The sequence below is a fragment of the Rhinolophus sinicus genome, linkage group LG14 (assembly GCF_036562045.2).
Source record: "Rhinolophus sinicus isolate RSC01 linkage group LG14, ASM3656204v1, whole genome shotgun sequence".
Taxonomy (NCBI): Eukaryota; Metazoa; Chordata; class Mammalia; order Chiroptera; family Rhinolophidae; genus Rhinolophus; species Rhinolophus sinicus.
In genome coordinates this window covers 39,689,664-39,717,244 of record NC_133763.1, presented here as the reverse complement: position 1 = coordinate 39,717,244, position 27,581 = coordinate 39,689,664, and the positions used below count along the sequence as shown (strand labels likewise).

The 27,581-nt window shown below is 37.1% G+C and overlaps 1 long non-coding RNA gene across 3 annotated transcripts in view; it reads left to right on the top strand.

Moving 5' to 3' along the window:
• The window catches only part of LOC141568474 (uncharacterized), a 188,904-nt gene that overhangs the window by 37,145 nt on the left and 124,178 nt on the right, over window positions 1–27,581 (top strand). For all 3 annotated transcript variants that reach the window (XR_012491620.1, XR_012491619.1, XR_012491621.1), the window contains exons 3-5: window positions 11,317–11,420; window positions 16,452–16,546; window positions 21,599–21,779. This is a non-coding gene — a long non-coding RNA (uncharacterized LOC141568474). The remainder of the gene's footprint in view (window positions 1–11,316; window positions 11,421–16,451; window positions 16,547–21,598; window positions 21,780–27,581) is intronic.

The window sequence follows — 27,581 nt, the reverse complement described above, 5'->3', positions numbered from 1 at the left end:
AGTTAATTATTTGCATATCATATATCATAATCTGTTGTCTTCTATTGTTTATTTTGTTATAAATTCTCTACTCTGACCTCAATTACCATACAGACACAAACTAGGATATAAAGTATGTGAGAGTAGAGACTTCATGTTGCTCACTGCTTCATGCCTAGGTCCCACAACAGGCGATCTGACAACTGAGATGACAGTAAAGTCTAACCATTGAACCTGGAGAACATGATAAACAAACTGGAAGACGATGAGGAACACATGAAATCAGCTGAAATTATATTTGGTTGGCTGAAATCTTATGAGGGAGTATACGTCACAGAAGCCACAAAAGTAGAACAATTTCAAGAAGAAACAGAAAATGATATCAAATGCAACAGAGATCCCGTAAGCTAGGAACTGCAAAAAGTGTCCATTGGATTTAGCAACATAGATAGTCTAGTCTCTCGTGACTTTGGCCACAGAAGTTTCAGAAAAGTAGAGACAACTGAAGGTTGAGTGCAGTGGTTGGAGAAACAAATGGAAGGAAAGTCATGGAAAAGTGAGTATAATACTATCTAAAGAAGCTTAACTGAGAAAAAAAGAGATGGCGTGTCAGCAAGGGAAGTACTCTGGATTGGGAAATGACATGATGTGCTGAGAGAACTTTGAAGAAGAAATAATAGAAAGATCTGGAGGACCTAGGAGAGATGGAGCCAGGTCACAAAGGTAGCAAAAGGGAATGAGATTAAAACCACAAATGAAGCTTGGCCTCAAAAGAAAGTAGATGAAAGGCAGATGCTTCTAGTTTGAGGTAGTTCATGTTGACGCTTTTAATTTTCTTAATTAAGTAGCAAGTCAGCCTTCTGAAAAAGAGAGGATTGACTATTGGGTAGAATGCTTGTCGAGGGCGGTGAACGTTTTCAATTTTTTGTGAAGCAAGTGAAAGATCTGTACAAGGGCAGTAAAACGTGTTTAATAAGGTTTAGATTGAGACACACTGAATTTGGAAACCATTCACACAATTGTATGATATTCAAAGGAGGTCAGTGTGTTGGGCGTAGAATTGGATGACAGAAATTTGGAAATTGATGAAGGACTTGAGAATTCCTGGGAGGTTCTGGCCTAAAATCAGAATTGAGAACATGGGTACAAAGCAGTTCGGTCACGATCAATCATGCAATATAAATTAGACAAGACAGGCAAGGCCAATAAATACTATTTATTACAGCAGATTAAGATCAGATAATGAAACTACAAACTTCATTGTAGGTAGAGTAGGAAAACTTCATAAGGGATGTGCTTTCATTTTTTTTCCAAAATAAAAGAACATTACTTTTTTGCAATACAATATATTTAAAGCATAACACCAGAAAGAGGGGCTGTGTACACTGGCAAGCGCTGTTGTCCATGCAGGCATCTGGCTCAAAGGACTAATGGAAACTAACATCCACCCTACAGTCTGCTTCCTTCTTGGGGGAATTAAATAGATCTTTAATTCACATGGACACCATAATGGTCAGCATTTGCCCTATGCAGAGGTAATCACTGCTAACATTTTAATGAATATCTTCTACATATTACTCTATGGCATACTCAATTTTACATAAATAGGATCATATTTGGCATACTGTTTTACAGGCTTTTCTTGATACTAAAAAAGTGTAATTCCAAACCGTCTCCCTATCGATGGTTATCTCTATGGAGCTTAATTTTGGCAGTGCCGCATGGCCCCATAATTTGTTTAATGGATTCCCTAATGATAAATATTTAGGTTCTCAAGAAATATCACCCCATTTTATACTCCTTCTAATAGCGTATGACAGTATCCAATTTCTAATCTCATCCAAACTGGCTTTTTAAAAACCTTGATAATTTTGGCCAATCTTCTAGACAAAAGGAAATATCTCAATGTTGGTTTCAATTCTTTGTTTATTGGATATGTTGGGCATATTCATTTGTATTTCTTTTTTAGTAAATTTTCTATTCACTACCAAAAGTTAGTAAAATAAAGAGATGAACTTACATAGTCTCAAACTTAGATTCTCAGTGTATCTAAGTTTGAAAATTACTAGCTCTATAACTTTGAACACATTGCTTAGCTCTTCTACCTCATTAAGTTTTTCTGAGGATTAGATGAGTTGATATAGATAAAATGCTTAGAAAAGTTCCTGACAGAGCACAAATGCTAAATAAGTGCTAACTATTGGTGCTGTTATTCAAATCACTTAATCTTTCTTCTCTTCTGAATATAGCATTATAGTTAAGAGCATGGGTTTTGTAATCAGATGGGATTAGGACATTAACTCTCCAATTACTGGCCATGTGACTCTGAGCAAGCTCCTTCATTTCTCTGAGCTTCAGTTGACTTGTTAGTGAAATTGGAATCTTCTTAGTATAATTATGAGAAGTAATGCATTAATTCTTGGACTATGTTTTTACAAAGTACCTGGCACAGAGTAAACAGTAAATAGTAGTGACTGTTAATGTTGCAATTATTATTCCTCGATGAAGTATATTACACACATTAAACTTTGTCATGTATATTTCAGTTTCTTTCCCAGTACATTTGTCAGGGTCCCAACAGAAAACATATGGCACAATCAAATTAGGATAATTTGAGAAAAATCCAATTATGAAATTCACAAGACCTTGTTTTGATGGGTGGAGGCGGGGAGAGCCACAAGCATTTATGCAGTAACCCAGAGCTGATTACCTCTAGGGTGAAGGGACAAGGGAAAGAGAGGTTCCTAGAAACTAGAATAATGAACATTAACTGAGCAGTACAGCAAGTTCTAAGTGAGCAGCAAGCCTCCTGTGGCTCTCCATGGCTGAGCTCGAGAGACACCACAGAACTCTCAGGAGCCACCAATTTAATCAATATCAGTGATTCTTGGAAACCCTGGAGGTCCATCATTCAGTCACAGGGAGAGTAGATTAAAAAAGGATGTCAAGACAAAAACTCCGGTGTTATTTTCATTTTTGCTCATGTTGCCTTTTGCCAAATACACGTATCTAAATGTTCTTTAATCAAATTGGTTAAACTTCTTTATAGTTTCTGGTATTGATGTTACATTAGGTTATTCCCACTCCAAAGTTATAAACAATATTTCCTCTTATTTTTTCTATGTCTATACTTGCATAGTTTACCTTCTTATGTTTAAATATTTGATCCATCTGGAATGCGTTCCACATTTTTTTTTCTTTTTACATCTCACATGTCTAACCAATTATTTGAAAACAATTTATTAAATTATTCATTTTGGGGGGTATGGGTTGATTGGATATTTTATCGTGATGGAGAGAAAACTCAAAGAATAGGGCCTAGAAGTAGACTTTAATTTTTCAAACTGTGCTGGGGATAAGTAAGAAACGTACTAATAGAAGAGTAGGGAGTCTACACAGGTAAAAGCTATTATAAAATGAAGGAATCAGTCATATTTTAGGCTTTCATAAATATTATTTTCTTTGCCTGCAATGTATTTCCCATCCCACCCACTACATCTCTAGGCTTTTTTTGTTGATGGACTTTGCCTATTGCTTTCAGACTTATGTCGAATGTCAACTCTTGGAAAGGGGCCCCCATCTCCTCTCTAATCAGTCTCTACTCTGTGTTCCCAGGTACTTTGTATACTCTTAATGCATATGTAACATTTCAGTGATTGCATAATTGTCTCTTCCTGGCTAAACTATAAGATCCTCAAAAGCATGACTACCTCAGATTTAACCTTGAATTCTGTTTCTAGATCGTGGTTTGGAATGCTCACAGAGAATGTCATAAGTAATGTGTATTATATGGTGAATAAAACTGACCTAGGGGCTAATTGAGGCTATGGAAATTCTTTGGGGCTGAGAGGCAAAGGTCACATAGAGAGCTAAGTTTAGTGCCGAGACATTTTACAAAACAAACATCAACTGGGAAAGTGAGAGTTTGCTAAGGAAAATATCTGCCAAGATTTACTAGCAGGCTTGGACTCAGTAGGAGAATCTGGTCTCCAGGGGGTAACTAGGTGTCTGAAGGAGACGAAGGTCACTGCAGGCAGTTAGCTGAGGTGTGACAGCCCAAGGACTGTGGGACTCTGTGAAAAGAGGTCTGTGCAAGGTCAGAGGGAAATGACAGTCTGAAGGAGGAAAAGGCGTCTTCTTTTTCTTCTTCAAATCCTAGCCACCATTTCTCATAAAGGATATACTCATGTTGAAGGTTTAAAATGTCTTCTGGGTGCTAGCGCAGTTGCAACAGTCACTTAATTGCAGTGGCTGACATTCTTGGGATTAGTGGGTGAACCCGACTGCTGAACTGGAGGAAAGGGATAGGAGGGTAAATGACAAAGATGGCTGGGCCTGACTGGGGGCTTCCAGGATTCACGTCACAGTTTGTTCAGCATTATGTCCACGGACTCCTTGACTAAATGTATTTGAACTTGGTCTCTACCTAACATGTGGGTCTCAGTCTGCTAAGAAAATCAAATAGCATCAATGAACAAATTACTGTCATGTCAATATTTGTTTTCATTGCTTACTCTTGTTCAGTAGCAGGCATTAAGATTATAAACATAAATCGGGTTGAAGACCTTCTCTTATATATAATTTCATTGTGCTTATAGTACATGTAGTCTTTTACCCCATTCATTTTACTCCATTTGTTGTAAAATGAGCATTGAGAGTTTTAGGTAGAAAAGTAGGTATGTTTTCATCAGTAATCTACAGGTGTATTTCCATTTTTCATGTTGAAAATAGGTTAAACGTAAAAGTTGCAAATTGCTATTTGTATTCTGCAGATACAGAATCAGTTTAGCCCCCTTCTCCCATGTACACATTTATTCAGGATCTTCTAGACTAGAGCTATATAACCACATCAACAGTGATACTGCTACTGCTACTAATAATTATAGTCAGCGCTTACATAGCACTTGTTATATACCAGGCACTTTTCCATGCCCTGTGTTTACTCAATTCGCTTAGTCTTCATATGCATTTTATGAAATATACACAATTATTATCCTTATTATAAAGATGAGGAAATCTAGGCCCAGAGGCGTGACTCATACAACATCACGTATCAGTAAGTAGAAGAGTGGGACGTGAGCTCAGGCTCTAGAATCCAATATACTATACTGCTCCCAAGATCCACATACAATCCAAACTATGGTGGCACAAGTTCTCCTGTGTCTGAAAGCAGTGCCAACACAGTATTTTTCATCTGGTTCTCAGAGCTTCCCTGGGCTTTGCCAGTTGTGCTGGGACAGATCTTCTCCACTGGTGATAACTTAATTACCCCACTCTGATCTTGGAGAGATGACCTTACCTTCCATTTGTCTGTTTCTCCCTAAGCATGGAGAAACCTCCCATTCCCCATGACACAGAGGAGCCCAGACCATAACTTCAGTATTTTAATGGAGGCTCAGTGATAATTCCAAGATCCACAGAAATGAAAGATTGATCACTGCAGGGAGCCCAGACCCATCCTCAGTTTCCCTACCATAGTGTGCTCCTTGTTCGTTCCTCTCCCACATTCCTTGTCTCTCAGGCCTGGAGATGCCCATCCACAGAGATACCCAGGCTGTCTCCCAGACTGCTAAAAATGGGTCATTTGAGTTGGTCATGGTTCAAACTGTAGACAGTTTTTTTTGTTTTTATTAGTTTTGAATGGATAACTTAATGTTAAGTTAGGACAGGGTTTTTCACAGATTGTTATCACCATGCTGAAAGACAGTTCTCACATTTTGAGCTTCGCACTTTTCCTGCACATTACTCTTGTAGGACATTTTCTGAAGTACAGTTCTTCAGATTAGAAATTCTGATATTTACTAAATAGGAACTGTTGGTTATTTATTACTTTTTTATTTTTGTCATTTTATGCTCATTTATTTTTAACACCAAAAATGAACATGTAAGTCCCAGTTTTAGAACTTAACTCCTAATTTTATCATTTCCCAGTTATGTAGCCTTTGGCAAGCTTTCTGAAGTCTCTGAGTCTGTTCCATTGAATGTAAAATAGTGCAGAAGTTTCACAATATGTTTTAATGATGCACTCCAAGAAAAGACAACTTAAAGCAAAGCTACTTATAAAAGGAATTATTTTTGTAACAATTGATCTAAAAATCAAGTTAAAGTCCTAGATATTCATTGTGTAAGATATGTTATCTACTGCCTAATCCCTCCCCTCTTCCCACCTCACCTCCCTGCACCTACTTAAACCTCAATGAACACACAACATTCTACATTCAGACTCCTATCATGATGACTAAAGTGGTACAGCATGTGGTTTCTACTGGTCCTTTCACTTGATTTCTTGTTTCTCAAACACTTGCTCATTCTGCTCCAGCCACATAAGTTTTTATTCTGTTCTCTGAAATTTCCAAGCTCATCCGGACCTTACAGTTTTCACAATTAGCTGTTCTTTCCTGTCATTCAAGTTTAGCTCAAATATTACATGGTCAGAGAGGCCTTCTCTGCCACCCCATTCTATCACTGAGGATCACTGTTTTTGTTTCTCCAGAGCACTTACCACCACCTGAAATGATGTGCATTGTCTGGCTCCCATGACTAGAGTGTATGCTCCTTGAGCACATGGACCATGTCTGCCATTTTCACTGTCATTATCGCAACACATAGAAGAGAGCCTGACACATGGTAAACGCTCAATAAATGTTTGGTAAACAGTGTTGAATTAATTAGAATTAATAGTTAAACTTCTATTACTTTGCATCATTTTACTACCTTTAAATTTTGATTCCTGGTTTGATGGAAGAATTATACAGATACACTAAGCTATTGCCCAAAAGGAAATGACTATAGAAATAAATTCCTAAAATGGAGTGAGTTAAGTAGAGGGGAAGGGTGCTAGCAAAGGGTCATCAACACCTATCTTCATCAGCTCTATCTCTACATTCAAGAGTAGAGTAAAAAGCAGGGCTCAGACTTACAATTTAATGAAGACCTAAAAGCTGTACGGCCCTTATGTCTTGAAGTGTCAGTTGAAAAATTAAGCATAGATTGATTTTGAATTTTATCGTAATGGGCCTTTTGTTTACTCCTAGCCAAAATACTTCTATGACTTATGCCAATGTTACTGCAAAATATGAACACTGATAACAAAATATGATGTTTATGAGTGAGAAATATAATTATAACAAAAACTATAAAGGACTGACACAATATAGCAAGACCTCTTTTACCTCATAGATAGTGAAGTCCCACACCCAGAAATTCTAACTTAATAAGAATAAGTAGGTCTTGGCCATTTGGTATTTTTGGTGAGCTGTCCAGGCTATTAAAATAAGTTAAGATTGCTGAGAACCTCAGATTTGGATCAGCCTCTTCTTATTCAAACCGGGATGTCTTTACATAATATTTTCTGTGCTTTTTATTGATTTCTGTATTGGAATATTTCAACATTTAAAAAAAATTACAAAGTTATGCCCAGTTATCAAAACCTGATAACAAAAATTAGACAGACAGTTTGATTACATTCCCAACGTTATAGAGTTCTAACTTTTCATGTAATCGATAACGGGTATAGTAAGAGATGTCCTGTTTTTTCTTAATATTTTTTTGAGAGCTTAATATAAAAATCATTTTCATAGAATCTTATCAATAAAGAATAATTGAATAGAAGCAAAATACTTCTAAAATCTATTTTATATTCTGAAGTTGTAACTTTATAATTTTTTCATTTTATACATGCATAACAAGATACCTTTTATTTTAAATATTATAAATAATTTAGTTATTTAATAGAGATTTATGAATACAGATATCTTTTCTTTAAATGATATTATAAAAATCACTCACCAGGAATTGAAGTGATATTCTCACACCAAATGAAGATTCTTCTAATTAATCTAAATATTATTTTTTCATGCCCACAGTGGGGGTTCTCTGGATATTGTTAAAATATGTACATCATTTTTATCCTGATATGTACCCTGATTTTCACCTGTACGCTATGTGCTCAGCACTGTTTTCTTTAATGAATATGAATAGGATCACCTATCAATGTTGTAAGACTAGTTACTGGGGTTCTACCATGAGAAATCTAGCTGGAGTCCTGCCCTCTTGAAACTTATAGCTTAGTCCAGTGTTCCTCAAATTCTATTGTACCTGGCTCTTGTTAAAAATCCAATCTCTGATCTAGTAGATCTGATGACTGGCCTGTAATTCTGCATTCAAACAAGCTCTCAGATGATACTCATGTTGCTGGTCCGTGGATCACACTTTAAGTAAAATTTTATTCTTCCTTCCTTAGCGATTTTAAGCTTCAGCAACTCCAATTACTTAATTGATACAGACCTATAGCTTGTTAGGAAATGTACTATTTAATTCATTACCATTAATTCATATATATATATATATATATATATATATATATATATATATATATATATATATATAGCTTATCTTTGTCATTATTTTGGTTGTAGTTCTACTCTCTAACTCAATTGTAACCTATTTGAAGAGAGACTAAATTTTGTATTCCCTTAGCTCTCATAATGCCTGGTGTACCTGGGGTCAGAGAAACGACTCAATGAATACTCTATAGGTGATATTCCATAGTTGAGGGTTTAACTTTGCATAAAGGCTAATGGAAGCAATATAAGATTTCTCAAAGATCCTAAAGTAGCCATACTGAACATGAAATGGATTTGGAGATGGTGATCCTTCTGTTGAAAAGACTGCTGACTCCCACCCCACAACTCACCCTAATAGTCAATCTCCTCCTACTTCTCGTGTGCTTTTCAGTAGATGACACGCTCAGTAAGCAGCCACATGTGCTGCACTACAGACTCTCACCAACATGAAGCAGCACTCAGAGAAAGTGCCCAGGGATTGAAAAGGGATGGGGAGAAGGAACCAGCGGTGTGCCTCATCTGTAGGAAACGTTTGTGGGAAAATATAGGTTCTGATTATTCCCACAGTGCCTCTTCTGAGCAGAAATGGGACTGGTGGATTTCGTTTGCTTATTTTAATTACCATTAAGCCAGTGCATGACAAGTCCCAAAGTGGTCAGAAAGCCACAGCACTTCCATGTGAATATTTCATAGGTCTATCTGCTATGGGGATTGGCTTTCAGATTTGAAATCATTTCAGCCCAGGGCTTTGGTTGTTACAATAATACAAGTGCACATGAGCGCGTGCACGGTTACTTATTACATAAACGCCCACCAAATGCTACTCTGCATCCCCGTGTTTACTTTTTTTTGAAACATCTTCTCTTGAGCTGACCTAACAGAAAGGTGTTTCTGTGTGTTAAGCTGCCTTCTTAGAGCCCTGAGTCTTAACACGCATATGATGAGATTTCTGTCATGTTGCGAAGGGGCCATTTTCGGAGGTGACACGAATCCATTCTCTACTGCTTCATGCATGCAGCCGCCTGCTGCTTTGGGCCCATCACTGTCACCCAAGGAGTCCTGCTTTTTTATTTGTCTAGCATGAGCAACTCAATATGACAATGACAATTAGTTCTCAATCCTGAATGAATTATGGACAAAACACAGACAGTCAAAACCCAAGAAGCAAGGTCCTGTTTGAAGGATAGTGAGGAGGTATTCTAAACCAATGTTTGTCTGTTTGTTTGTTTTTAATCACTTTGTCAGTATCATCTCATGCACGTTGCCTGGGGAATGTAATCAATAATGTTGTAAAGATGTTGTAGGGTATCCGATGGACACTTGTCTCATTAGGGAGACCACCTCAGGGAAGATGTAGATGCCTGATCACTGCACTGTACACCTGAAGCTGAAGCTGAACAATAATGAATGTCAACTACAAGTTTATATATATTATGTATGTAGTTACAAGAAGCGGAGTACAGCATGAGGAATAGAGACAGTGGAAATGCAATGGCTGTGTGCGATGTCAGAGGGATAGTGGATGGGGGGAGGGGGGTTGACACAGTGTGAGAGATATAAATGATAAACGTCTAACTATTACATTGATTTGTGCACCAGAAACTAATAAAAAAAATTAAAAAAAGAGAGCAGGTCTTGAGAGTTGAGTCAATGCTGAACCCTTTATTTAGATTGCAAATTATCTAGCTACCTCAGCAGACTGCGAAATCAACTGGAAGCTTTTCAGCATTTAATTAAGCAGGACAAAGGAAAGTCCCAATAATAATAGTGTGAAACTGCCAGAGAAAAATTATGAATACAAAAGGGGAAATCATCAGTAATTAACCCCAGTCTGAGACTACAGAGGAGCCTCCAAAATTAGGGGGAGGGAACATGCAAATAACACTAAATTTGCTTGCCTTGAATGATTTCATCGTGTTTAATTTAACTATAAATTCACAAGAACAGTGGTCCCACTGAGAGGGAAAAAAGTGCTCCATGTAGCAATTCCTTACCTTAACACAGGAGATGAGTTTAACATCTACTGTGAGCTTTTCCCCTTGCTTTGTGGTTGGATTTTTACATGATTACTTTAAGTTACTTTCCCCAGATGAAATATTATGAATGGGAAAAAATGAATAATGGACAAGGGGTTTGGGAGTTGAGGAAGGGAGGAAATTCTGCCTATAAATCTACAAAGAGACTAGCATCCCAGGAAAACTACATCTTTCCCTATTTCTTGTAAACCTGGAAAGCTCTCTCTCTCTCTCTCTCTCTCTCTCTTTAAAATTCTAGCTTATATATTATCTTCTTTAATGACAACTTCCATGACCCCCAGGGTTTGTCTGCTTTTAGCATTTTGAACCATCTGTATTAATTAGTACGTCTCAAATTGCTCTATGCTCATTTAGTCTCAATTGTGACTCACTTTTCTCAGCTCCTTTAGGGCATAATCTGGAACTTACATTATTGGTTCTTATATGCCAGCTCCTAGTATAATGCCTGGCCACGTGTTAGTTTCTTCATAAAGGTTTTCTTATTTTAACTGCTGTGCTTTGCACTCCTATGCTTTCACACATGCTACAGATGCAAAAGAATCGGGCTCATGTAATAAAGTGACATTAAATATGAGATGGAGTTAATTTTCAAAAAGACTTGGCCTCAAAATCACAAACATAGACTGGGATTTAAAAAAAAAATCTTCAAAAGAAATATGTCATGAATTGAAGAAACGCTTGCTTTCTAAAGACCTACAGCGCTTATACATTCCCATTTAGATGCTGAGAGTTCAGGAAATATTAATAGAGTCTGTTTTGTGCTGTTGAATTCATAATTTTGGTGTAAAGACAATGGATAATAATGAATTTTGCTTTCAGGGTTTAGAGATATGGGGAAGTAAAATTTATTAACGGCCCTACAAGTCATAGAATACATAGGAAGGCCATTTGTTATCTGATGAGTTACACAGATTTATGTGGTGTTTTTTTCATATCACTTATGTATGTTTCCATAGACCATGATAACCACCAATGGCTTGAAGAAATTCAAATTTTGAACTTTTTGGAATTATAATTCACCTGAAAATCTGGGAAACGCAGAGTTATATCTACTTTTCAGGTAAACTACAAATCATGCAGATAATTGGTTTTTATTTATATGCCTCAAAATGAATGATGTATGTCACCCTCATATTTGTCTGACTATAAAATAGCAACTGTAATTTTCTTTAGATTAACTCACAGTTTATAATCCAAATGCCAGGATTGCTTCCTTAATTATTTTAAACTTGATTTTTCCCCTAAAGTGCCTGCTTATTGTTGTAATGTTATCTGCTGTTAAATAAAAGCAACTGTAATTTAAATAAATGACACATTGTCAGGTTTCATAATGATTCAAAGCATATTTTTTAATGGAAGTGTTATTTTGAAAATAATTTTCTAAACCATTGTTAAAACTGTTATTTTGAGATTAAAGAGAATTTGGCCTAATGAGTGTTTAAACAAATTTCTGTGCTAATACCATTCTACCATTGTAAATATCAGCTCTGGCTGACATTACATATTTCAGTAAAAATTATCCCCTGGCAATTGAATCTTGACTCTTGTTCTTTAACTTATTATGAATTGGGATTAGTCTCAGCTGTTTAATTTTCCTGCCTTTGTGCATTTGCTCAAACTTCTCTCTCTACCTGGAATACCCTTCCTTCATATCTCTGTCTATTTAAATCCCAATCATTTTTTAAGTTTCCTTTTTATCAGCTACGGAGGCTCAGGGCTATTAGGCAGAGACGAGAAGGATGGGCCCCTCTTTTCCGTGTGATTCCAGCAGGGCCTTGGTTCTCAGACTTGAGTGTGGATCACAGCACTGGGAGCGCTTGCTGACACAGAGATGGCTGGGCTCTCCTTTCAGGCTTTTTGATTCAGTGGGTCGAAGATGAAGCTTGAGACCTTCCACTTGAGGCTACTCTTAGTCTGGGGACCAAAGTTTAGGCACAACTACAGCACGGCAGATGGAACTTTAGGGTCCAAGCAAGTGCTTTCCTGGGGGGGCTGCTCAGACTTTACACTTCCGTTGCCTGTAAAGGAAGGCAGACTCAGAGATAAAGACTAGAATAGGTGTGTAGTTTGAAAGCAAGGGGCACTCTGGCTTTTTAAGGATGGCCATTCACATAGAATTATTTGCATCAATTTTCCTACATGATGAATCTGTATTTAATATCTGTCTGAAATGTTCTATATAGTTTTATGTTTGTTTGTTTGTTTTAAAGAGGAGATGATTGAGAAACCATGTCAGCCACTGTCTTCTTGTAGATTGAAAACATTTGGAGAAAATCAAAGGAGAAAAGGGGCCACTTTGAACTATGGGCATTTCAGGCCAGACAACTCTAGGGCAGGTCTTCTGCAAGGTTGAGGGGAAACTGGAAACAGTTGCCACATCCATACTTATCATTTACATGACTTTTTGAAAATTTCCTTGATTTCTTCTCTCTATCCCTTCTTTTTTGTACATACATACACAAGCAAAGTAACGCATTTTCATGAAGTAAATGGAATATACTTAGCATACATAGGAAAGAAAATTATCACTATCTTTAAAATATGCATCTGCCAAATTTTAATCATATAAGAAAGTATGCTAAAACAACACACAAAAATACTTGCTTTTTTACTTCTGCAAGATTTGCTTCTTTTAGCTTTCCATTGGGAGTATATCCAAAACAAACAAACAAACAAAATTCTCTAAGTAGGCAACCATTTAGCTTCTGAAACGAAACAGCTAATAATCGCTTCTCCCTTTAAAAAGACTGAAATCACTGTTGAAGACATGGTTAATTTTTAATGTGCTTTTTCCAAAAGTTAGAGTAACTTTTAAAAACTCAAGTCAGAAACTAAAACAGATGTTATCCCATGAACAGATGACATCAATTGAAATGTATTTTTTTTCCAAGGTGATTGATGTAATTTTCTATCAAAGCGACCTTTGCTAGAAATGTTTTTCCTGTAATGATTTCCTGTCCTTTGGGTTCAGCAGCCAGAACAGAAAAACTGGCTTAAGCCTGTTTCAGCGACTTGATGTTGAGGTAGGAAGAGAAATTGACTCACACAGCTGAGACATGCCATGTGAGAGCCAATCCCAAATCAGCCCTCTAGCTCCCAACACCACAGCCTCTTTGGCCACATGACAGAGTAGTGCCTGCTACTTTAGTGGAGTCCCAGGCCCTTTTTTATTGTGAAGCATCTGTGGTCCTGAGGGCTACACTCCTAGAATTCCATGTGAATGTGCTAACATGATCTCTACCAGGTTCAGGGACACAGATGCGAGGTCTGACAGTTAAGTTCACGAACTTGCCACTGTGCACTTATATGGCAGCACTGTACAAACAGCTCAGTAAGGTTTCATAACCTTGGTATATCAGTGTCTCACAGCTGTGTTTGTGTGGATGTGTGGCGGTGTCTTGCTGAGTGACATTCATTATTGTTGCGTGTTTTTGTGTGTTGTCACAAGAATGTTTGAGCTTGAATTAGAGCAACGCACAAACGCAAAAAATTAAATTTCTTGTTAAACTTGGCAAGAGTGGAAGTGAAATCAGGGCCATGTTAGTCCAAGTTTATGGGGATAATGCCATGAAGAAAACAGCAATGTACAAATGGATTAAACGTTTTTCTGAGGGGAGAGAATGTGTCACTGATGAAGAGAGGTTGGGGCAGCCAGTAATGAGCAGAACTGATATGTTGCAGCAGAACTGATAGAATTGCAATGTTTTGCAATGATGAAAACATTGCAAAAATTCTTCGAATTTTGTGTCAAGATTGTCAGTTGACTGTGAGAAGCGTAGCAGACCAAGTAAACATTGAGAGAGAAAGTTAGGAAAATCTTAACTGAAAATCTTGGCATCAGAAAGGTGTGTGCAAAAATGGCCCTGAAGGAGCTCACTGATGAACAAAACCAAAGGGAGTTTTTAGCCAGTAAATAAATAACTGTATTGGAACATCCTCCCTACTCACCTGATCTGGCCCCAATGACTTCTTTCTTTACCCAAAGATAAAGGAAATACTGAAAGGAAGACATTTTGGTGACATTCAGGACATCAAGGGTAATACAACGACAGCTCTGATGGCCATTCCAGAAAAAGGGTTCCAAAATTGCTTTGAAGGGTGGACTAGGTGCTGGCATCAGTGCATAGCTTCCCAAGGCAAGTACTTCGAAGGTGACAGTAGTGATATTCAGCAATGAGGTATGTAGCCTCTTTTCTAGGATGAATTCTCTAACTTAATTGTCAGACCTCATATGTACAGGATAGGAAAATGGTTGTAATCTAAAGAAAAATTAGGCAAGGAGAAAACTGAGACCCAAATAGGAAGGAGTGTTGGAGGAGGATGGGTGGTAATAAGCACAATTTGAAGTAGCTTGCTATTCCTGAGTGTGGTTCTGAATCTGTGTGTGTGTGTGTGTGTGTGTTAAATAGCACTTCTGGTATGTCATTCTTTGCCCTTTTTTTTGTCAATCAAGTCTTTCTTATCTCAGCCTCTGTTTCCTGGGCTTTCTCTTCAGTGTCAGAGTTTATCACTTCCTGTCTGGAGTTCAACACTAGCTCTAGTACAAAAATTCCTCGTATATTACTGACTGTATCTTAGAATTTGTGACTAATTTCTTTCTAAGTTCACAAGTCATACTACTTTTCTGGCCCATGTATTTAGTACCATAGGGAATGTTAGAAAACCACACCAGCATTTCCTTGATTTTCAGAGTGATTTACATTTTAAACGTGAAGGAGTATGCTTTCCTGTAGCATGTAAAGCTATGTTTATTCTTTTCAGACATAAGAGGCAGAATCATTTGTGTATTGGCCTCATCGAATAGGAAGTGGCTGTGACGTGAGTCTTAGGCAATCATGTTTCTCTAAGAAATGAACTAGAAGGAGTAAACAGAAGCAGATAACAATATTTGCTTTTAAGTAATGATCTGTGATAAGTAGTGATTATGATTTATAAATTATAATCGATTCCATTACTTATAGGAAAAGCATCTATGGGCAGTTATTTTTAAGAGTATTGATAGTTTTCTCTTTTACTTTGTTATTTTATGTTGGATCAATTACCTCTACCTTTCAACACATACACACACACACACACACACACACACACACACACATTTGCTACTATTTCTTCAGGATAAGAAATACCAATAATAAATACAAACGATGTCTAATTTTTCTCATTTGAACAAATTCAATACTTCAATTTGTTGGCGAGCACCCTTTAGTTTAAGCACTATAAACTTTGCTCAGCACACTAGCTAGTCTCTCTGAAAATATTTATCCTTGATATTTAAATATAGATCCTAGCTGAATTTGAATGTATTGAGAGACAGAATAAAGGGATAACGACATAGACTGAATTTTTGTCTAGTATTTGTATCTGAGATGATTTCAGGGGAAGATACACTATATCCTTGTATCAGAGACACTTACTCAATGATCGTAAATACTGTCCAAATTGATTTAAGCCAGTTGAATTAATTTTAAATAACTTCAAAAAGATATGAAAGCAACATTTTTTTTTTTTTTTTTTTTTGCAGGGGATCTGGAATTCAACACATATATGTATATAAAATTATTCAACCCAAAAATTCTGGATAATGCAAGAAGAATTAAAAATAAAAAAGAGAAAGGTCGGGGAGAGTCTTAGTCTGTCGAGGCTGCTGTACTAGAATACCACAGACTAGATGACTGATAAACAGCCAAAGTGTATTTCTTATAGCTGTGGAAGCTGGAAATCTGAAATCAGGATGCCAGCATGGTTGAGTTCTATTAAGAACCCCCTTCTGGGTTGTAGACTGTAGACTTTTCCTTGTGTTCCCACATGGCAGAGAACAGCGATAGGAAGGAAGCGCTCTCAAAATTCTTGTAAGTGCACTGATGCCACTCATATGGCCCCACCCTCATGACCTCATCTAATCATAATTATCTCCCAAATATAATCACGTTGGTAGAGTTTCAACATATGAATTTTGGGTGGACACAAAGAGAGAAATTCTGAAAAATACCATAAAGTTGAATTAAATTTTCCCTGGGTCCCCAAATATTTCAGGATTCATATCTGACCCAGTACATATATGACCCTAAGTTGTCACTCTTCCCTTTCCCAGCTATTCTATTACCTATGTCGAGACCTCTATCTGTGACCTTCTGTCTGTGACAAACCATCAAGATTGGCACTTTGGACATCAATGCAAAGCAAGAGGTGAGATATTTCTCCAATAAGTCCAGTCGAATTAGCTTGTCGTGTAGAGGACAGAGAAGTTGCTATTACTTTCAACCTTTCTTTGATTTCTGTATGAAGTATATTCATTAGACACCAGAAATCTGTTTGGAGGTGAGGATACTCCCGACTGAATGCCTTTCTACCTGGATAGTATGATTCCCATGGGTTAACTGAAAAGATTAATTCAAAACCTTTAATAGCAAATTATAAATTATATATATATATATATGTATATGTATATATATGAGTTTACATGAATAACTTACATATTTATCATTCTTTCTGTTACATTTTTTAAATCTCCTTGTCTATACTTTGGTACTTTCTGCTTTCTGTTGTTTTATTCTATTGCATGATTCACTGAAAATCGCCAGTTCTACCTTGTATAAAACTTTATTTTTTACAAAGAATTTTGAAAATCAAACTAGTAGGTGTACTTGGGCATTTTATGGTGACAAGTTTGGTAAAAGTAAGCATTTAAATTAAATATTATACACTTAGAAATCAGTTTTTGAAACCAATTGTATCCCTAAGATACACTGAATAAGAAATTCTCATATACACATAAATCTTTTCCCCACATATTTCACAACTGGGCTGCAGAGTTCACTATATAGTCACACTATTTCCTAATCTGAAAATAATCTAGAGTTGCAAATTTTGCACAGATCCAAGCAGGAGAGAATGCTATCTGAGGAAGACGATCTTTATTTTCATACATACAGTTCTGTCAAGGCCAGGCATATTACCAAGGCACCAAAGCTGCAAGTGGAGAACACGCAGGGCTATCTTATTCATGCTGATGTATGATCTAATTTCAAGTTTTTCACTTTGTAAAAGTTCTTGTTTCAGGGAAAGCAATTCTCCCTGCCTGTGTCTTATTTTTATCTCTGAAATAAATATAAAAAATGCAAGATACCCTTAGAATGGAATTTTTATTATTAAGAGCGGACTCTGCCTTTCTTTGAACTACAACTGTACATCTTCACTGATCAATAAATCATCCCAGCGACTCCTGTCATCCCCCCACCCCCTTGGACCCGAAAGGCACACTTCCTCTGGTCTGACAAACCTCTTCCGTTACTTCTTCTTTCATGTATGTCAAATGTTTCTACACATCGCATGACGCACCAACAGTTCCAAATATCTCAGTCCTTGAAGTAGAGTAGGTCATGAAATAACTAGATTCTATTTTGATTTTAAAGAGGTGAAAGATGCAACCTTAGGTGACAATATGTTTTTCCTTTAGTTGTTTGTATATTGACCTCTCTGCCCTATGAGAGAGGGCTAGGTCTCTGCCTTAATGAACTTTTCATACTCTTCTTTGGTAGGGTACTTTGAATATCACAGATGATCAACAAATATTGAGCTGAACTTTGAAATTTCTAGAAACACCTGTTTTGAGTACTTTCCACCCCCAACTCTATCCTAAGGAATGTGGACAAAGGAAGAAGCTAAGGGAAAGAAAATCTCACTAGCATTAAGAAAGCTGAGGAAATAGGTTTGATTTTCCTTAGCTTCTGTTCTCTACACCACACACACACACACACACACGCACACACACACACGCACACACACACACACACACACACTTTTTCATCTTCACTTATAATCCAATATTAATATAGATAAAGTTCTGTGTTTTACTTGCTTTACTTTAAACTACTTTATGTGGGGATATAATATTATTGGGAATTCAATTAAATAAATTGTCTTATGCCACAATTCTAAGTGGAATTGGACATAGCATCTATGTGCCTTTTTTATTCTCAAGGTGAAGTCTCTCTCCTCCTTCTGCCACCTGCTGCTCTCAAACACAGCTTCTCTTGTCCCTTCTAACCTTGCTCTATCAGTCACCACTAGCACTTCCTTCCTACACTTCCCCCATTCTAGTGTTTGTTTTGGTTGTTGTTGTTGTTTTTTCTCCTAAATGTTCTCAGATCGCTCCCATCGGAAATTTGCCTGTCTCGATTTTGTACCTCCCTTCTTGATCTTGGAACAACGAGGGTACAGCCTCATTGTCCTTCTCTCCTTTGTGACAAGGTGGTCTACACACCTTGTCCCCACTTCCTCATTTCCCATTTACAATGCAACTCGCCACAGTTAGCTTTTGTGCTAAACAAACTGAAATTGCTCTGGCAAAGGTCACCAACCCATGAACATGTTTCAACTTTTATACGCCCAGAATAAAGGCCTACAGCAATAACTTTTACTGGATGGATATATAAGCTCTTTGACTTTCTTGAAACTCCGAGTTTCTTTCTGTGGGACCAGTTATCCTCTTATCCTCTCTGACCTCTACTGCCAAATTTCTCCCAGGAGCATCTCTTCTGCATGCCACTTAAAGTGGGGTGATTTTTTTTGTATTCCATGCTCACAGCCCACTGCTTTGCTCACATTAAATCTTAATCTCCTGGATGTGAGTCTCTTCTCTTTAGATGGATCTCTTCCCCATATATGCATGAAAGAGACAAATGTAAATCTTGCTGCACATTTCCACTCAAACATTGTAGAAACACTATGTAAGAGGTCCTTCTTAAAAAAAAAAAATGTGTAATTTTGTCTTCCAGATTTTCCTTTTTCCCCACATTTGTTGTGCAGCTTTGTGCAAAGCATCACTGTCAACCTGTTCTCCCTGTAATGAAGTTACCATTAATCCTCTTCCTTACCAATCACATCCAACCAATTGTGGCATCGTTCTGATCTTACCTCCTAAAATGTCCTAAAATCTATTTCCTACTTTGCACTACAGCCATCTGATATCAAATTCAAGCAGACTCTCATTCTCATTGGCACAAAATGATGAAATAGCCAACTACCCTAACCCTTCACTTTCAATGGCCTCCTCCTGCCATCTCATCAGCCAGTCCATCCCCCATCCTGCAGCCAGAGCGATCTTTCCTAAATAAAAAAAAAGAAATTGTCTAGATGACTTTCCTTTCTCAAGCTCTTCAGTAGCTCCTCACCACCTACAAGAGGAAGTCTTATCTCTCTGACTTGGTATTACAGATTTGCACAAACTGTATCATTTATCTTTCTCTACACTTTGCAGTTTGGTGTCTCTTCAAGGTTGATATTGCACCTGCTCCACCTACAGTGCATTTATCAAAAATATTTTTTACTTTTCTTAATTGTATTCATCCTTTAACTTCCTGATTAATTTTCATCTTCATCATAACGACCTCTCTTTTGTTACCATGTAATAGCTTATGTGTAGATCTCTCCAGTAACTTTACTACCTTGTATTACAATAACTTAGGATTTTTGTCCCCACAAGATGATATATTCTTCAAGGACAGAGATGATATCTGATTTGTGTTTGTATATGTATGTTACCACAGACTTCATAAAATAGGTACCAATAAATGCATCTTGAACTACATTGACATTTATTGCACATATTATTTCAGTTATTATCCATATTCTTCAGTGTTTCAGAGAGTTTTGATAATTTTTTCTATAACATACAACTTGGATCGTGATTAAATCAGTGTTTGCCTAATATTGCCTTTTCACCACAACTCTATGGGGGAGATAATAGAATCTCAAGGTTGGAAGTCAGGAAACTGAGTTGCAGAAATATTAACAGGTGCAGAATCACACAGCTACTAAGTGACAGAGCCCAAACTTGCATCCAGAGGGTCTACCTGTCTCAGACATAACCCATACAATAAAATCACCATATTTTTCACATACTTTATGTATTTCAGGAAACTCAAATTTTACTTTTTGCCTTATTTGTTTTCATAGATATTCCTTTGTTGTGCAACAGAAAGGAATTTACTCTATTCTTTTCAGGGATGTCAAAACTGAATCTCAAGTAAAGTGAATCCAGATTATAAAGATGTTCAAGGAACAACAGTGAGTCTGTTCTCATAACCCAGTCCCCACCAGGCTCGACGTTATGCCCAGAACATATCCCATAATGTAGGCGATCATATTTCGATTTCAGTGAATGTCATAATTCACTGAAAAAAATATTACTATTTCCTAAGCATCATCCATGCCTTCAGTATTGCAGGCACAGCAATAAAAAGGAAGGAAGGAAGGAAGGAAGGAAGGAAGGAAGGAAGGAAGGAAGGAAGGAAGAGAGAGAGAGAGAGAGAGAGAGAGAGAGAGAGAGAGAGAGAGAAAGAAAGAAAGAAAAAGAAAAAAAGAAGATAGGTATAATCTGACTCGGAGAATATTTAGACGCAGTTTTGAAAAGTTACTTTCTTTCACTACGTATTTATTCAGACACCTATTAAGTTCATCTCTCTGCAATCCCCAATGTCTGAAATGGGGATAATGATATGTATCTCTCAGTTTTATTAGGATGGTTCCAGGAGACAATTCAGGTAAAGTTTCTGTCCCTGATCTTGGTGCAAGTGAAGTGACAGATCCATACCAATTTCTCCCTCTTTCTCGTTCCCATTCCAGCCTCCTTTGCCTTCTACATCACTCACTAGATTATTGTCATAACGTCCTTGATGGTGTCTCATTCTCTATCTGTTTTGCAATTCATCTTCCACTCTGCTATGTGGGCACAAAGTGAGATAATTACAAGGCCACTGGAAAGGCCAGACTGCTAACTCCCAGAAATGTTTATTGATAATGAAAATCTGGCATGAGATTTAATTTATATTTTGAATGTTGGAAGAAAGATAGAAGACATTTGTGAAATTCTAGTCCCAGCCATTTTCATGACATTTCAAAACACGTATTGTGGTCCAGCGTTAATCTATCTCCAAAGCTTCTTAATGACACAGTCTGAGGACCTGGTACGACATTTTTCCTCTCTTTGCTGAGGTGGGAGAAAGCATGCAAGTCATTCCCAGTTGAATATTTACTCTACTTAGGACCAATTTATTGGAAGGAGTGTAGACCATTACTGCAAGCGATTTAGAGACCTCAAAAACAAGTTCTTAAATGATCGTAAAATATCAAAATCCTGTACAAATATTTTGTGGCTGTTGTTCATGTAGCAAAAACACATTCAAAAAGGGCACTGGCCAAAATCGGTGTGATTATTTTCTGTCTTGCCTCTTGCAGGGCACCCCCTCTCCCTCCAAAGAAGCCTTTGTTTCCATGGGCAACAGAGCTGCCCCCTGCACACTGATTGTGAAGCTCTGGATTGGCTCTCATGGCCTGAGGTAAACAGTTGCCTGCTGCACTACATAAATACTGAAAGCAAAACTCTCCTGGAAAAAGACCTGACCAGCATGAATTGAAGGTAACTATAGGCTGCTCTAAAAAGCCCACCTCCCACTGTTCCTTCATAAAAATTCCCAGAGAGAAGGCTACGTGCCCTGTGGTTTCAATAATTTCTGCCATTTAGGGATGGGAGTCTGTTGTCAGATGTTTGCAGCTTTTATATCAGTTTGACATACAACAGAATGCCATTAATGTCATCGTTGCCCTTCAAATTCCAGGGAGAACATGATTTCTAGCAAAGTTGTTTGTTTCTAGATCAAGGTGAGTTGAAGGAATTTTCATGATGTTTTGAAACCAAGAGTTTTGGGCATGTGCATACCATCACATAATTTGGGGGTTATGGACAGAAGTGGGGGTGATTATTTTAATAAACTTTCAGTTAACCCTTTTCATTTGCAAGTTTAGGTACGTGCCATTGCATGGCATTAGGCTGTTTCTAAATAGTATTTAATGCTAACTGTAAAATTCAGGCGATCCCAGCAATGTTATTTTTATAATGTTGGCTATCTGAATGAGAACTTGGTCAACCTGTATGTTTTGCCTGTTTTTTATCTCCTCAAAATATGCAAGTCGCAAAATAGAGATAACAGCTCTGGGAGGGAGACATTCTTGGAGTCTGGTGGTATTGGGCTTTATGTGACTTCTCTTCAGCTATAATGCAATTTCCTCATACCGTGTTTCCCCGAAAATAAGACCTAGCTGGACCATCAGCTCTAATGCGTCTCAAGACTGGGTCTTATATTAATTTTTGCTCCAAGAGATGCATTAGAGCTGATGGTCCAGCTAAGTCTTACTTTTGGGGAAACACGGTATTCCAAACACTTTATCTCAGAGAAGCACTGAGTAGTAAAAAGTGACTTTCCCACATTCTTCAGGTGTTTTTGTTCTGTGAGGACAGGGGACAGGGTGTCTAGCCCACCAGTGTAGTCGCATCCCTCAGCGTAACTTGCACTTAATTATGGCATTTAGTAATACTTGCTGCAAGATTGACATGTAAATGAACAGAAGCATTTGCAGAGAAACTACAAAAATGAAACCCCACTGCCTGTACTGGAGAGAACAGACGCATAAGTCAATACCTATAAGATGTAAGTGTTGTGGCAGAAATATGTATTCATCTAGGATTCTGCCATTGATGTCTGAAAAAAATGGTGAATTGATATTCAGCAATAATATTATCTTAAGTTGTATGATCCTTTATGAAGCACACCATCTTATTTGATCCTCACAGTTACATTATGAGCTTGGGGGGAGGTGGGAATCCCATTTAATGGTATGTAAATGGTATTTAAGGGAACTTGGATTATTTCCCTAAAGTCATATGGCAGTTATTCAGGTCCTCAGAATTCTTTCTCGATACTCTTTCTGGTCTACTCTTGCCTTCTCAAATTCTCACTAGGAGAAGGGAGGGCGTAGGCTCTAGAACATAGGGATGAGACAGAATCATTTAGTTACAGGTAGTCATTTCTAAACAACATTCCGATAAAATGCATGAAAATTTTTCATAATACTCATTCTTATAGAGGACTGTAGATCCATTAACAGAATTCGGACCATGTTTCCAAAATGTTAAAAGAGAGATACTAATGGAAACATGATTTTAGGGCATACATGCCAAAATGTTAATTACCAACATTTGTCAAATACTTTAAAACTTAAAGATCTTTTCCATTGATTATCTCATTGATTTTCACACAAGTTACATAATTGAGACATGTTGGAACTGGGCTACACATTCAGTTGATTCTACGTCCTATGTTCTTTTCACGTCTAAGCTAATTGGCGAAACATCCTGACGACTCTGTGGTATTGCCAGTGTGGTTTGTAACTATAGCTAAATACCCACCTGAGCCCATTTAACTTCCGACTGCTCCATGGATACTGCCGGCACAGTGGCTCTCTGAAGTTAGCACTCCAATTAGCACATCAGTGAAAGGGTACAACAGTGTGACTTGATGAGTCCAAATCTCTCCCATAGAATGAAAAAGTGTTCATTCAACGTTTCCTGAATATTTGCTATGTGCCAAATACCACGTTAGATGCTGGCTTTTGTTTCATGCCATGTAAAAGATATAGTCTGTGCTCTCAACCAGATTATCAACCACACAATAGTTTCTTCATCTTTCGATATAAACAAGAGACCACAAGGTTACAACAATTAGGAAAAGTCCTTGCAAGATTTTGGAAGCATGAATTTGCTGAAGTCATAGGGGTTGATATTATTATTAGATTGTTTATCTAATATATTTGTCACAATATATTTGTTTACCTGAAATATTTGTCACAAGAATTCAAATTTAATCTGCAGAAGACTATTTTAATTAAAGTTACAGTTTAAGGTGATGATATCTTTTGCAATTGTTCGGGCAACTTTTGTTTCTGTTGGTAAAAATAATTTATCTTGGTTTCCCAGGATTTTCTGTAAGTGCAGGATGGATGTTGTTGTTAGTCTCAGGATTTGTTTCTCAAACAGATGATCTGTTTTGAGGTTATTCAGTAATCTCCACTTTCCCAGCTGTTGGCAGTTTGATTTTGTGATATTTCTTTTAAAGATATACATTAACATCTCAAGTCCCATTTTGAAGGTGTATTGGAAACAAGGTAATGTAAAGGAAGAAACATGGGTTTCAGACACAGTCAGACAAGATTTCGAACCTGTTCTATAGATGAGTATTAATGTTTACTTTGGGGAGTCAGTTAGCTTCTCTGGGCCTCAGTTTCTTCATTAGTAAATATTTCCTGTCCCTAGGTTTTATTCAGGTTTATAAGCAAATATCAAAGTAGTTATATAGCAAAAAAGAAAATAATAAATGGTTGTTATTATAATCCTTTTCACAGCTGCCTCTATGAAACTTTACTGGGTTTTATATTGATAGATACTGGCAGTTCTTATGAGTCTGGGCTACCAGGGTAACTGGTATAGCCGACGGCTGCTTTCATTGCATGATGCATTTGGAGAACTGAACCCTAAGACTGATCTCCTCAGAAGAGACGAAGCCTCAAAACATGTGTATATTTCTCAGTTGAAGCGTCCTTTGTTTATATACTTAAATACTTTCAGTAACCCTGCTTTCTCTACTGACTTTTGTGTAGCTAAAGTGAATACTAATTACTCATGATTGTATTTAGCTGATTCATAAATACACTCAATTCATTGACAAACACATCCAATAAACAAAGTCTTCAAGCACTGTGTTTTTCAGCAATATTGACCATTTAAATGCTTTGACATGAATTATGAAGCAGTGAAAAGAGGATTCTTGCTTGGTTTTTAACCAATTTTCATAGGATTGCCTGATTCAGAGGAACTTTTTGAAGTGAGAATGTTATACTCCTTTATGTGCCGGTGCTCATAGCAGACTGTTCTAGCATGTGGCTATGTTGAGAAGCGAGAAATATTTCTTTAATGAATGCTTTTTCATTGTCTGTCATGTGCTAGGTGCTCTGCGGAGCACTGCAGAAATTGTGCTGAGTGAAAACGAACACGGTGGCACCAGTGAAGTAGAGACTGTGACGAACTCTCTGATCAGCCAGGTCTCAGTAGTATCACCTAATTCTCCAGGTCAACAGCAGTTGGGCCAGAGGCTCAGACACCTAGTGCAAGCTTGGTCACTGATGGTCTCTCTCTTGGACATTTGAAAATCGAGTAAGAGTCATCAAAAGTTGGGGCTCATTGAAGCTAAGCCATATTAATGTCGCTCAAAGAGGACCACGTAGGGATCCAGTGAGATACCTGGAATTGCCTGATCTAAATCTTTCGGTTTTGTTGAGCTAACCTTAGCATACGTCCACTAGATCCACACCTGGGTTTAAGCTGAGTCGAGGTAGTCAGTTGCTTGCAATCCCTCTCAACCCCACCCTCAAATACATTATATTGACCAATATAATATTGCAAAACAGTAATATTATACCATATACTATGAAATTGACCAATATATTCTATAAAGTAGAACATACTGACTAATGGTAAATCAAAGTCTATCATGGATGACCACGCTCAGGTCTGCATTTATTGGTTAAATAATTTTAATTTGATCACATTCATCCTTTAAGATGGTTTATAAAATACATAAAAAATACATTCTCATTTCCTGTGTTTTTAGTTCTCTATATGCCTGAGGTAATATGCTAGGCCTTGTGAAAGTTATAAACCTGGCTACTACCAGGTTTGTAAACTTGTATGTTAGGAAGCTCACTGTCCTTGCAAGTTCAAACCTACTTTGAACCCGGAGGGATAAATGGGTACAAAGTTCTTCGTCGTGACTTGATTTTCAATATAATTAGGAACTTGGTATTCTCCTAAAGTAATTTCAAGGTTCTGGAAGCATACAAGTGCAACGATGCTTTAAATATTTCAGTTAAGACTTTACTCATGGACTTTATAATAATAGCGACCTCATATGGATACGCCATATCCCCCTCACCTACTCTATTTTTCTCCATAACATTAATTACAATATGACTTCCAGATCTTGTGTATTATATATCTCCACAAACTGGATCGTTAACTGCAGAGGAGAGGGACTTTGTTTGGTTTGTTCCTGTCTTTATCGCCAGCACCTGAACTATGCCTTATACTTCTTAACTACCCGATCACCATCTGTTGAAGGAATAGATGAATAGGTAGAGCAAATGCACACTAAGATGGTTAGGTGCATAGATTTTGGCACTAACCAGGCTTGGGTTTAAATAGTAGCTTGTCACGTATTAGCCATATGAATTGGGAACAACCAATTTACAACTGTAGGACTCAGTTTCCTCATCTGTAAAATGGGTGTAATAATTCACTGGTTCTTTTGACCCTTGAATTAATACAACATGGTTCCATAGTTGGTTTGTTGTAAATATTTAATAAATGGCAAATACTGTTATTTAGAATCTATCTTTGTGAGTCCTCAGAATACAATATGCTGTTCTTTTTCTTAATTCTCCCCAACAAAAATTAGTGTTTTGTATAGTTTTATTTTTGGTTTTAATTTCAGTTTTTGAATGGTTAATGAAGCACAAATATTCCCCCTTTTTGTTCTTTATGACCATAATTCAACATTACAAATCATGTCTGTATACTTTAAATTTATTTTTCTTTTGATAAGAATCAAGCAATAGTAAAGAATCTCATAATGAGGCTGGAGAATTGAGTATACTGATTTTGAACTAGTTTCATGTTTAACTTGTTTTTGTCGATCAGATGAATTGCCATCTAAATTTGCCACCATTAATAGAAACTTGCAGATGAAGTGTATGAAAGAATATTTTAAATGCTAGAATATTTAAATTTTTTCCTAACAAAATACAGTTTTATTTTAAGCGAAGAATGGTAACATATCTATATGTAATAACATGACTCTTCAACCATAAGAAAAACCTATGCTTACTGAGAGATTTTCATGTATTTCTCCAATAAATATGACACACCATGCAATGTAGCAGATCCCTGTCCTCATATAGCTCATGACATAGCAATCTCTGAGCTCCCTTTTGCTCTTGTATTATTCGCAGCATCCGAAAGAGTGCAGTGTATGTAATTGGTACCTAAACACTGTTACCACCAGTGTTCAAACGGAAAGTTTGCTGTAGTCAAGTTAAGTGAAGCAATAGTATCTTATCAACAAGCCATACTCATTGATTGAGTGGGTGTGATTTAATGTAGTGCTACATATTGATGCTAAATATTATTTATCCATACCGTTGAGTTATGAAGTTTTTTCCAGTTCTCTAGTACAATGAAAATATTTTCAGGAGATGCATTTGTTTAGTTCCCAAATATTTATTCATTCCTCAGTATATCTAGGGCACCATGCTAGATTATTTCTATCTTGTT